Here is a 13,395-nt window from a genome sequence, read left to right as displayed (position 1 = left end):
TTACCATGCTCTCGATGGTTTTTTGAAGTCTTTTTATAAGAGTTATTTTACTTGTTCTTCACGTTTTCCTTTTTTGGAAAAGCTTAGTATGTAGGTTGTGTTACCACCAAAAATTGCAATCAAGTTATAAAGACATGCTAATGAGTTCAATCATAGAGGCAACTAAGAAGAGTGTATGCATTGTCACCACAATTGCTGTTTCTCTCTTTTTAGGCCAGCTCTCCTCTGACACAAGGGAGGTATGCCTAAGGCTAGGATTACTAAATCTGTCCTTGAAGGTCATATTAATTTCAAATTTAGTAAAACAGAAAATGATTGATTTATGTGTTATATTTTGTGCCAAACATCCAATTAGGGAAAATTGAGTATAGAGGTCTTAACAGCATTTGATTCAAATGAGCTGAAAAGGTATGATAATGCTGATATAACATGCTAGTATCACACAATGAGGGCTGTTTCCAGATTGCAGAAAATTACTTGGAGGGTGTGTTACCCTTCCTTCTAGCAGGGTACCTATAGTTAAAATTCAATTTGATTTAGCAGGGCAGATTGGAGACAGGAAATTTTTTGCCTATTCTCACGGAATCTCAATGCACAAGGCTCCCAGGTCAAAATTTCAACAAGGACTCATTTTGTTCAGTATCATTCATACTCGACATGGCACATTGAAATTTTGGCAAAAGAAGGTTTTTTTTTTCAAGCAAAATTCAGCAGGCTAAGGGGAGTGTGGGCATAGTAATGTATGAGTAAAAGGTGGCAAAGTACATTTATGTTGCATGTGAAATGTTTGATGTTGCATGCCATGGAGAGGGCCTCCTATCACATGTGCCAACCTCTTGAAGACCAAAAATAGCAAAATGCTGGAGTTTTAGCATCAATGCAATTACAAAACAACAATTTCCAGCTCACACGTGCGAGTTCTTCAAGTGAACCTACAGATAATGCCCTAGCTCAAATATGGGCATGTGATAGCTTGTTGGAATCCTCCTGACATGACCTACCTTCCTCAAGCAAAACCCTGGACAAATATTCTAAGCCGTTTTCTCCACAAGGCAGTTTTTTGGGATTGGTCAATTTGCATGCCACCTCATATGTGTGGGTCATGGAGGGTTCCTCTATGTCAACATTGGGCAACCAAAGGGGCATTGTGCTCCATTTTCAAGTGATCAAACCTTTTTAAAGAATATTTCAGCTTATATCAAGTTAAATGTGGGAACATTGAACCATTTCTTGGGACCTAGACACATCCTTCAAGATTTAATAACTATTCGAAGCAGAAGGAAGTTGAATACCTGGGACACATCATATCCAAAGGAGTCAAAGTGGATCCCAACAAAATTAAAGCGATTAAAGAATGGCCAAAACTCAAGAACATATCAAAACTGAGAGGAATTATAGGTTTAACTGGATATTGCAGAAGGTTCATAAAGAACTATGCACATTTGACTGCGCCACTGACAAACTTGTTAAAAAAGAACGCTTTCCAATGGACTAAACAAGCAGACGAATTCTTTGAGAATCTAAAAAGGGTAATGTCAACCACACCGGTACTGACTACTCTAGATTTCTCCAAACTATTTGTAGTCGAATGTGATGCTTGAGGATTTGGAATTGGAGCAGTATTAATGCAAGACAACCATCCTATAGCCTTCGAAAGCAGGAAGCTTAACAAACGGGAAAGCTTGAAGTCGACTTACCAAGAGGAGATGCTTGCCATCATACATGCATTAACTAAATGATGAGAATACCTGCCCGGAAGTAAGTTCTCAGTTCAAACCGACCACAATAGTCTTCAATTCCTACTTCAACAAAAAACATTATCAACAGAACAACAAAAATGGATGGATAAACTTTCGTCATTCGACTTGGATATACTGCACAAAAAGGGAAAGGAAAATGTCGTAGCTGATGCACTCTCACAAAAAGATGATGACAACACAACATGCGTCGCCTTGGTAGTTGTTCCTGACTGGTTAGACGAAATACGAGTTGAGTATGCCAAAGATGTGAACTGTGGTTTTATGATTGAAAATATCAGTTAATATACCAACTTTGAATGGAAAAATGACATATTGTGGTACAAAGGTAAAATTTACCTAACTCCATCATCCAAATTTAGAATGGAAATTCTAAGAGAATCTCATAGTTCTCCTGCAGCTAGACATGTTGGATTCTTCAAAACCTACTACAACATTCGACAATCGTTTTATTGGTAAGGTATGCGTAAGGAAATCCAAAAGTATGTCGCTGAATGTGATGTTTGTCAGAGAAATAAGAGTGAAAATATTCCAACTCTTGTGTTACTACATCCGTTACATATTCCAAATAAAAAATGGGAGGAAATCTCAATGGATTTCATGGAAGGACTACTTATGTCTGATGGTAAGGACAAGATATGTCATAGTAGATAGACTCACCAAATATGCCCACTTCATGGCAATCAGAAAAATTGACACAACCAAGCAAATTGCGGAAGTGTTATGTAAAAACATTTACAAACTACATGGTTTTCCCAAGGTTATTGTCAGTGACAGAGACACAAAATTTAAAGGCAATTTTTGCAAAGATTTTTGCCACCAAGCAAGAATATCTCAACATGAGTTCAACTTATCATCCCCAGACAGAGGGTCAAACTGAAGTTGTAAATAAATGTTTGGAAACATATCTCCGTTGTTTCATCACCAACGAACAAAACAAATGGTCTCAGTGGCTACACCTAGCAGAATGGTGGTACAATACCACCTATCACACTTCAACTGAAATGACTCCCTTCCAAGCCCTATATGGCTATGAACCACCCAAATAGAAGGATTTTGCGTTACACAATTCCAAGGTTCAAGCAGTAAAGAACCACCTAGAGGAAAACCAAAGAATCATTAACTTGTTAAAAGAAAATTTCACAATGGCATGCAATAGAATGAAGCAACAAGCCGACCAACACCGTACAGAAAGAGAATTAGAAGAAGGAGATTGGGTTTTCGTCAGACTTTAACCCTATAAGCAGTTATAATTAAAAAAACAAGGGAAAAGTAAGTTAGCTCCTAAGTATTATGGGCCATACCAAATAAAAAAAAAAAAGTAGCGTTGCTAATGGATTGAAGCTACCAGACAATTGTCGAATCCACAACACATTTCATGTATGAAGTTTCAAAAAAGTGTTGGGTCAAAATCAAATAGCTCAAACAAAAAATACCTAAGACTGATGAAGAAGGAAGGATCATATTAGAACCTGAAGGCATACTTGCTACCAGAGAGAAAGTACTACGATCCAAGACAATTAAAGAATACCTTCTCAAATGGAAGAAACTACCAGAGGAAGACTCATCATGGGAGACAAGAAGTTTTTGCCAATGACACCCAACATTGCCTATGCTTTGAGGACAAAGCATTTTAAGGGAGAGGCAATGTTATGAATAAAATATTCATAATTATATATATTAATTAAATAAAATAATAATAAATTCATAAATATTAATTAATTAATAAATTAGTTAAAATTAAATTGCCCATTTATTATGAAAGGGCACATATGTCAAAAGACATGTTCTCTAGTCCTTGTGGCCAGTAAACACCTACAAAGGTGAACCGCCCAAGGACTTATAAATCATCATCTGAATATTGAATAATAAAATATATATTGTTTATGCACACAAATGTGTTTGCAATTGGTAAATTATAGTGAACAAGGGTTTTCTTGTTCCAGAAACATGGTCTTCACATCCCCACATAGAATTCAATAATGATTGAAGAGATATGAAATTGGTGTCAAACTGTGTAATGGCAGGATGCACCGGCTCTTTGTTGTTGGTGAATCTTCTCATCAAGCTAAGCACAAATGCATGATTATATATAAATTTTGTTATTCTCTTAGATGATTCAATTTGTTTGAAATCTGAGGCAAAGGAGAGGCTGAAATTCGGCCTGAGTTCAAACTTAGAGCAAGTTTGTTGAGAGGCTCCTTGAAGTGATTTGGGAAGTTTTGATTTGGCATCTTGGGCATCTTGTGGTTGTCATCTTGCTGGTTAGCTTGAATTTGATGTATCTCTTGTTGCATTGATTCTCTAAGGAAAAGGTTTGCTGGGTTTTTCCCCCCTAGTGGGTTTTCCCAGGGTAAAATCTTGTTGTCTCTTTGTGCATTGTGATCTATATTTTTCTCCGTGGTTGATTTTTTGAAGTATAATTACTTAATGATCATCTTGTTGCGCTAAATAAGAAGTAACTATCATAGTTTAGAAATAAAAGTACTTGCATCCATTGTAATGGAAAAAACAATAAAGGCGAATAACATTTTGTAATATTTTTGCTCCATTGTAGTTATTGAGTTTCATATATGAGATTTTAGCCCATCTATGGATTGGACTATTTGGTATTCTACTACATGTTTGACATACTAGATACTAGTTTTCTATCCTAGTTTAACTTACTAGATACAAGGTTTTACATCCTATTGTTGTATTCTCATAAATCCATCGTTTGTTTAATGTCTCCCTATTAGTTAAAGTCCTTGATTAGTTTGGTCAATTCAATGAAATCCAACTGAGTTTTAGTGAAGGTCTTTAACATTCTAACTTTAGCTTCAAGCGAGACAGATAGATCAACCAAGCATGCTCAAGAATCTGAAGAACCTATGGCAAAATTCCTAGTCCATAGGTTCCTTTGGTATTGTATATATAGTTGATTCAAATGATGATGACTTTTATCCTATGGAAGCTACAAAGTCAGCAAAGCAAACAGTCCATACTCAAGTAACTAATATAGAAGTGTCTTCAATTTAATTTTATCTTTGTTGCTTGGCTTGCAAGGACATTTTGTTAGGTTGTTATTTTTTTTGTTCATTGTGACGTCTGGTTCAAATGTTAACCTTCTTGAAGTATTTTTATTTCATAGGTTAGCCAAGGTAGTATGTAGGTGGTTTGTTAATGTTTGAGCTGACATAGAAATGATTGACATTTTTACTTTTAAGGCTTAAATACTGGCAGCTATACCATCCCATCTCACCCTATAGCTAGGAAGTCCTCTCTTGTATATACAGTGTTGTGGGAACTCGAACTTAGCGAAAGCTCGAAAATATTTCAAAGTTGTCAACGCAGGAAAAACTCCACAAAAAATCATCAGACAATAAACAATTAGTGAGAAGTTTGTTAGTTTATGTAGCTCAAGCAGGTGTTCTACTCTCAGATGGTGTTTGAGGACAAGGGACACCATGGATTAATTTTCTCCAATACCCAGAGAAAGTTTTAAGGAAAAGTACCTTGATTAGAATTAATTAGCTAATTTATTAATTTTCGTAAGTCTAACTTAGGGAAATGGCTTAATTAATCGGTATTAATTGAGGTAAATCGATTTTCCTCTAGTGATTTCTAGAAAAGTCATGTGATGGGGTCAAGATGATCTTAGCTATTGATTGAGATTAGATTGTGGCCGTTGGTTGCTCAACGAGAGATTATAAGAGGAAACCAATGGGCATTTGGAGAACACATCGAAGACACAAATTTGTAGTGATAGCAAGGGCACAATGATAGCATGAGGGCACCGACATATCAAGATCAACAATGATTGAAGACAAAGTTGTCGTAGGAAATTCTTCACAACGATTTCCAATTTCTCAGAGTTAGAGGGAGATCGGTTTTATCTGTAGGGAGAGGTTGAGTTTCTAGCAGTGCGAATTAACTCAGAGAGGTCGAGTTACCGGATCGATTTGCTCAGAGGAAGCCAAGTTTGCTAGCAGAAGTCGAATTCTAGTGGAGGCGAAGTTGATTTTTCCAGCCAGTGCGAGTTGTCGAAGTGGGCCGAGTTTCCAGGGCCGCATGTGTGGACTGGTTCGAGGCCCTAGAGGAGGGATGAATTAGATAAGAAGGGTTGAGTTGTCTCCAGGAAGCCAAATCAACTAGCATAAGTGAAGAAACAATTTTTCGAAGGTTCGCTAATTTGCGACAAACACTTGTAATTTTCAATCATCTGAAGAATTGGTTTTCCCCACAATAAGGTTTTTCTAGGGACATTTGTCCAAAAACATCGGTGTTCATTATTGTGTGTGTGGCATGTGTAATATTTTCTCAGTTCCTGTGGCTTATTTAATTTTTGGTGAAATTGTAGTAGTGTTTTATTTAGTCAAGTGTTTGGAAAGCCAAAATTTCCTTGTTGTTGGAAGAAAATGGTTTGAAGTAATATGTGACCAGCCTGATAGCTGTTCAAACTTCAAATAGATCTAGCACAATTTTCAACATACCAAAAGGAATATGCCAAAACACAGAGGATAATCCTTAATGGAGTCAAGGACCATATAGTTCCACATATTGCTAAGTTGGATACAATAAAGAAAATGTGGGACGCTATTTTGAAGTTGTTCCGAGATGCTACCACTAAGAGGAAGCTATTCATCAAAGAAAAGTTGAGGAATATGAAGATGCACAAAGGCGAAGATGTTACCAATTACCTCACTAGACTTAGATTGGTAAAGGGCAAGTTAGCTGCAATGTGAGATAAACCAAATGATGACTAGATGGTGCTTATAACCCTGAATGGCTTCACGAAGCAGTGGGATGTATTCATCTAAGTGATCAATGGATGAGATCACGAGACACACTACTGGGTTGGGATTGATTATGGAGTGATTTCACCAAGGAGGAGCTGAGGCTCAGTCTTGTCAGTGGCAGCGACAATATGACTCATAAGAGTGTGAGGAGTAGCAGGAGAACGTGACCCTAGTTGGGAAAGGAAAAGCAAAGAAGGGGTCGAGCAAAGGGCCAAACCCAAAAGGTGAAAAGGACTTTCCAAGGTCAAATGCTATGGCTGTCACGAGATCAACCACTATGTTAGCAATTGTCCACAAAGGAAGAAGATTGAGAAGAAGGGCAAGAAGCAGACCACAACTTCAACGAGTGCAAATGAGCTCTTCTGTAGGATGGATCAGGAATTTGCACTAATAGCTTGCCTATCTAGCTCGACCTCACAAGGAGTCTGGTATATAAACATCGGGGCATCATTTCATATGACAGGAGTTAGAGAGTACTTCTCCAACTATAAGGAGGAGGACATTAGATTCTAGATACAGATGGGGAACAAGTCTAAACGCAACCCAATTGCAAGAGGGACTGTTCTGTTTTAGAGGGAGAATGGCAAAGCCAATTCCGATTCATGACGCATTGCATGTGCTAGACTTGGGTATGAATTTGATTTCTGTATGTATCCCTTAGGATAAAGGGTACAATGTACTCTTTAGAGGGGCATAGGTGCTAATTAGGGACAAGGATTGGAGATCACCTATAGTAATTAGAGTTAGTGTGAAAATTCCTGAATCTAACACATCAAAAACCCCTACTGCAATTTTTGGTTTACAATCTCCTACTTGTTCTTTACATTAACAAGTTATTTAATTGCATAAACATCGAAGTAAACACTATTGCAACCTTCACAAATATACAGATCATGTACTGAAATAAACTGAGACGATAACACAAGGGACACCATTATTTTTAGACAATTGCCCTCAGAAAAACCCAATTCGGGAAAATCAGTTCAGCATATAGAGTTTTTGTATTATTAAGCAGATTTCGTTAATACAACTAGGGTGCTAGAAATAACTCACCCAATAGAGAATATTTCGGCAAATCAACAACCGGATGATCAAACCCCACACCGACTCTGGCTGTTCCCTATGCTGGACAACAAAAGTTGCTCCAAGCACTGCTCTGGAACTGTGTCACTCCTCCAGGAGCTGTGTCACCCTCTCCGGGCTCAAAATTTGCTGATCTGCTCCCAGTTTGCCCCACAGAATCTCCCCAGCTCTGCCTTTGAGGCCCAACGTCAACCTCTACGGCTTCTGCGTCCTCTGCGTCAGCTCTTCGGCCTTTGCATCAGCCCTTCTAAGGCTTGCGCTGTCTCTCTCGGCATTGCGTTGCCTCTCTGCTATACATTCTTCAACCTCGGATGAAAATTCCTTGCTAAACTGCCCCTCACTGCAACTCTGATCACTAACTTGATTTCCTCAGCAAACCTCGCCCTAGAAAATCGAATTCTTTGATCACTTGGTGTGTGTCCAACTGACCCTCAAGCTTCCTCTTATACTTTTCTTGTTGACGAATCAACGGTCGAGATTTAGTCCCTAATCAACGACTAAGATTAGAACTAGCTTGATCCTCATCACTTAGAACTTTCTCACCCATATTTTATTAATACACATTAATATTTTTATTTTTCGAGGTTTAGACTTAGGAACCCATTAAAAATATTAATTATTTTAATAACTCCTCATCCGGGTGGAATTTCTCCAAACGATTTATGGGTCTTGGAGATCTCATGTGCCTTAGCCTCTCCACCAATTTTCAAGGCTAGAGCACATCCGATGCTACCCAAAATCAATAGTTAGGAGTGGCTAATTGTACATGTTGCAGATGGACACTCCTAAGGCACTAGTTAGCAACAACAATTTGAGGGATCATGGGAGCTATGGCATAGGAGCATGGGCCATATACACCATGGAGCACTTCAATTTCTTTGTGAGACGGTGACAGGTGTTTCAGAGGTGAGCATAGAGCATGACAATGTTTGCAAAGGATGTGTGTTGGGGAAGTTGGTGAAAGTAACTTTTCTATGGAGTGACACTAGATCACAGCGTATTCTTGACTTAGTGCATTCAAATATATGTGGGCCGATGTCCACAAAGTCTCTTAGGGGATACAAGTACTTTGCTGCTTTTATCGATGATTTCTCCATGAAGATCTGAATATATTTCCTGAAGGCCAAGGGTGAGGTCTTCAGTTGCTTTTAGGAGTTCAAAGCTCTAGTTGAGAATGCGACAGGCATGAAGATCAAAGTTCTTTGGTCAAAAAATGGAGGCGAGTACATGGGAAAGGAGTTCCAGGAGTTTTGTACTAGGTCATGGATTGAGAGAGAGTGGACGATTCCTTACAACCTGCAGCAAAATGGGGTTGCTGAGAGGAAGAATCGTTCTATATCATAGGCAACGAGAGTGTTGTTGTATGACCAGGATCTACCATGCTACTTATGGGAAGAGGCATGCAATACAACATTTTACATACAAAGAAGGTTTCCACATAGAGCGTTGGGCAAGATGACACCAGAAGAGGCATTCACAGGGAAGATGCCCGATGTCAGTGATTTTAGGATATTTGGTAGCATGGCATATTGTCACATTTTGAGAGACACACATTCGTAGATAGATCATACTATAGAGGGGGTACTTTGTGGGGTTTAGTGAGACCTTTAAGGCATATCGAATTTTCTTTCTAGGGGCCAGACGAATTATAGTCAAATGAGATGTCAATTCCTAAAGGACAAGGCATATAGGAGATCTAGAGATTTGCCAGCTGCTGATGATTAGAGTGAGAAACCAGTAGAAGCTCCTAGAGTTTAGTAGTGGGATCATCGGCAACAGAGCACAAGTATAGTGACCAGTAGGAGCAGTAGCTGAGGTGCAGGTGTTCTTAAGACTTCGCAGAGTATGGAGCAACAGATCAGGGAGATGCATCAGGAGGACACAAAGGTGCATATTCCATCTTCTACAGTGGGTAGGAAGAACCGTGAGGTTCAACAGACACTCAGGGATGCTGAGGAGTTTGTGGGAACTCTTAGGACGAGCAGTATGTAGCGAAGACAACCAAAGGTACACTGGCTACATGGCGTTGGTCAGTCAGTTGGTAGATAGCGAACCTTCCAGCTATTAGGAGGCCGCACAACAACATGTGTGGCGGGATGCAATGGTTGAGGAGTATACCTCAATCATGCAGAATGATGTGTGGGAGGTTGTACCTAGACCGACAGATAGGGTGGTGGTTGGATCACATTGCATCTTCAAAATCAAGCACGGTGCAAATGGCAACATTAAATATACAAGGCAAGGTTCATGGCCAAGGGGTTATCTCAGAAGGAGGGAATAGACTATGAGGAGACACTCGCTCTTATGGTCATGTATACTTCTATCAAGGCTGTGATCTGATTAGCAACACAGATGGGATGGTAGATCCATCAAATGGATGACAAGACAACGTTCCTAAATGGTGAGCTGGAGAAGGAAGTGTACATTGAACAACATGAGGGATTTTTAGCACATAGTAGAGAGACCCATGTGTGTAGGCTGAAGAGAGCATTGTACAGGCTCTAGCAGGCTCCTAGGGTGTATGAGCGCATTGATAGATACATGCAAGGAATGGGCTTCGTGAAGAGTGAGGCAGATGTGAACCTCTACTACTTGGTGGTTGGGAGTGAGGTGCTCATTCTTGTCTTGTACATAGATGACTTGTTTCTAATAGGTTCATTGGGGCTCATAGAGGAGTGCAAGAGGGACCTTGCAATAGAGTTCGAGATGAAGGATTTGGGGCTTATGCACTACTTTCTAGGCACGAAGGTGTGGTAGATAGATGGGGAGATTTTCCTTGCACAAGGGAAATACTGCATCGAGATCCTGAGGTTCAAGATGGAGGATTGCAAAGCCATGTCTACACCCATTATCACGAATTGGAGGAAGGTAGACGCATCCAGGGAGAAGGATGTAGACCACACCTTATATTGGTAGTTGATTGGCTCTGTCATGTATTTGGTCAAGACCAGGCTAGATATATCCAATGTAGTAAACTCTCTTTGTCAGTTCTTGGTGGAACCAAAGAGAGTGCATTGGACAACAACAAAACACTTTTTGAGGTATTTGCACAACACTATCGAGTATGGGATTAGATATGCTCGAGGTGATCATGCTAGGTTGGTTGGCTATACTAATGCAGACTGGGCAGGTAATACAATGGATCGGAAGAGCACTTTAGGGTGCTGCTTCAACATGGGATCAAGAGTTGTTTCTTGGTATGGTCAGAAGCAAAAGTCTGTGGCATTGAGTTTTGTAGAGGTAGAGTACATAGCAGTGAGCATGGCTACATGCAAGGCCATATGGCTTCAGAAACTGCTAGTAGCCTTGTTTGGTCAGAGGGTTGAGACGACAATGGTACACTGCGACAATCAAAGTTTCATTAGGTTGTCAGAGAATCGAGTGTTTCACAACAGGTCCAAGCATATAGACATCAGGTACCACTTCATCAGGGACTGTGTACATCACAAGATTGTTAAGCAATAGTATATACAGAGATGAGCAGGTAGCAAATATAGTGATGAAGGCTTTGGGGAAGGCGAGATTCATTTTCTTCAGTGGCAAGATGGGTGGTTATGCAGAACACCTTCCTTGCTAAGAGGGAGTGTTAGTTTATGTTGCTCAGACAGGTGTTCTAGTCTCAGATGGTGTCTATGAGGTTAAGGGACATTGTGGATTAATTTTCTCTAATACCCACAAAAAGTTTCTAAGGAAAAGTACCTTGATTAGAATTAATGATCTAGTTTTTAAATTTTCCTAACTTAGGGAAATGGTTTAATTAATCAGAATTAATTGAGGCAAATAGATTTTCCTCTATTGACTTCTAGAAAAGTCATGTGATGGGGCCAAGATGATCTTGGCCATTGATTGAGATTAGATCATGGTCGTTGGTTGCTCAACGGTGTTAGTTTTTGGTAGCATCGGAAGTGCTCTAGCCTTGAAAATTGGTGGAGAGGCTAAGGCACATGAGTTCTAAAGAACCTAGAAACCGTTTGGTGAAATTCCACCAGGATTGTATTTTATTAAAATAATTAATATTTTTAATGGGGTTCCTAAGTCTAAACTTAGGAAAACTAAAATATTAATGGGTATTAATCAAAATATGGGTGAGAATGATTTAGAAGGCAGATCAAGTCATGCTTTAATCTTAGTCGTTGATTAGAGACTTAATCTCAGCCGTTGAAGACTCAACAGGATAAGTATAATGGAGGCTTGGGGTTCATTTGGAAACACAGAGAGAATGGGGAAATCGATTTTATGAGGTGAGAAGTTCTCAGGAGGAAAATCGATTGGGGAGATCTTGTAGCTGAGGGGCAATGAGAATCCGGAAGGACTTTCCAGAGAATACTGATAGAGAGGCGGAGAGAGCTTGCAGAGAGGCAACGCAGTAGCCGAGAGAGCTGATGTAGAAAAACTGCCCGTCAAGTAGAATCCAGAATTGTCGGAACAACCGAAACTGTCGGGAACTGTCGGAACAACTGGAAGAGTTGACGTAGAGGTAGCACATTAGCGGGAGAGCTGATGCAGAAAAGCTGCCTGTCACGTAGAATCCAGAACTGTCGGGAACTGTCGGAACAATTGCGAAAGCTAACGTAGAGGGCAGAAGAGGTGACGCAGAAATAGCCGGGGTTAGCCAGTCTTGTGTCGGATCAGCCAGAATTTTGCTGGTTGAAGTGAGGTAAAACCCACTCAGATTTTCCGCCAATATTTTCTGTGTAAATGATTGCTAGATGAGCATCATAGATTTGTATTTAGATATTTCTCTTGCATAATAATAAAACCCTCAGAGCTGCTGCACTGGTTTTTCTGCGTTGGGTTTTTCTGGGTATTGTGTCCAAAAATAAGTGTGTCCTATGTATCTTGTTCTTTGCTATGTTTTCTGTTTCATGAGATCAAATATTTAACTAGTGTAGGCTGCATAAGTAATTTTCTTTAGTATTCAGAAGAATAACTTGATGAATGTAATTTAAAAATCAAGTAGGTGAAGTAGATTCAAATTTGCTGCAGTAGGGGTTCCTTCGAGTCTACGAATTTTCACAAATGAGAGATTATAAGAGGCAATCGATGGGCATTTGAAGAACACATCAGAGACACAGATTTGTAGTGATAGCAAGGGCGTAGTGATAGTGTGAGGGCACTAGTAGATCGCGATCAACAGTGATTGAAGACAGTTGCTGGAGCAAATTCTTCACAGCGATTTCGAGTTTCTCAGAGTTCGAGGGAGATTGATTTTATCCGTAGAGAGAGGCCAAGTTTCCACTAGTGCGAATTGACTCAGAGAGGCCAGGTTGCCGGAGCAAGGAGAAACTTGCCAGAGAGATCAATTTGCTCAGAGGAAGCCGAGTTTGCCAGTAGAAGGTGATTTTCCCAGCCAATGTGAATTGCCAAAGAAGGCCGAGTTGCTAGGGCCGCACATGTGGACCAGTTCAAGGCTCTAGAGGAGGGCCAAATTGGATAAGGGGGGCCGAATTTTCTTCAGGAAGTCAAATCGACTTGCAGATGTGAAAGAAACAATTTTCTGGAGGTTTTCTAATTTGCGGCAAACAGTTGTAATTTTTCAATCACAGAATTTCGCTGAAGAGTAAATAATAGACTCATCTGAAGAACTGGTTTTCCCCACACTGGGGTTTTTCTAGGGACATTTGTCCAAAAACATCGGTGTTTATTATTGTGTGTGTGCAATATTTTCTCAATTCCCGTGGCTTATTTAATTTTCTGCTTTAATTTTCCGTGAAGTTGCAGTAGTGTTTTTTTCTGTATTTGCTGCAAATAAATTGCAGAAGACAAATAATCAAATT

At 39.7% G+C, this 13,395-nt stretch overlaps 1 protein-coding gene across 1 annotated transcript in view; it reads left to right on the top strand.

Annotated features, from left to right (window-relative positions):
• Positions 1–13,395, top strand: part of LOC149228226 (Noc2p family) — a 144,268-nt gene that overhangs the window by 22,956 nt on the left and 107,917 nt on the right. The window lies entirely within an intron of this gene.

This window comes from Pinus tabuliformis, chromosome J (assembly GCF_031772625.1).
Source record: "Pinus tabuliformis cultivar Carrire ecotype Pingquan chromosome J, CPIR1, whole genome shotgun sequence".
NCBI classification, from domain to species: Eukaryota; Viridiplantae; Streptophyta; class Pinopsida; order Pinales; family Pinaceae; genus Pinus; species Pinus tabuliformis.
The sequence above is the reverse complement of the archived record's forward strand: the minus strand, read 5'-3'. Positions and strand labels throughout refer to the sequence as shown.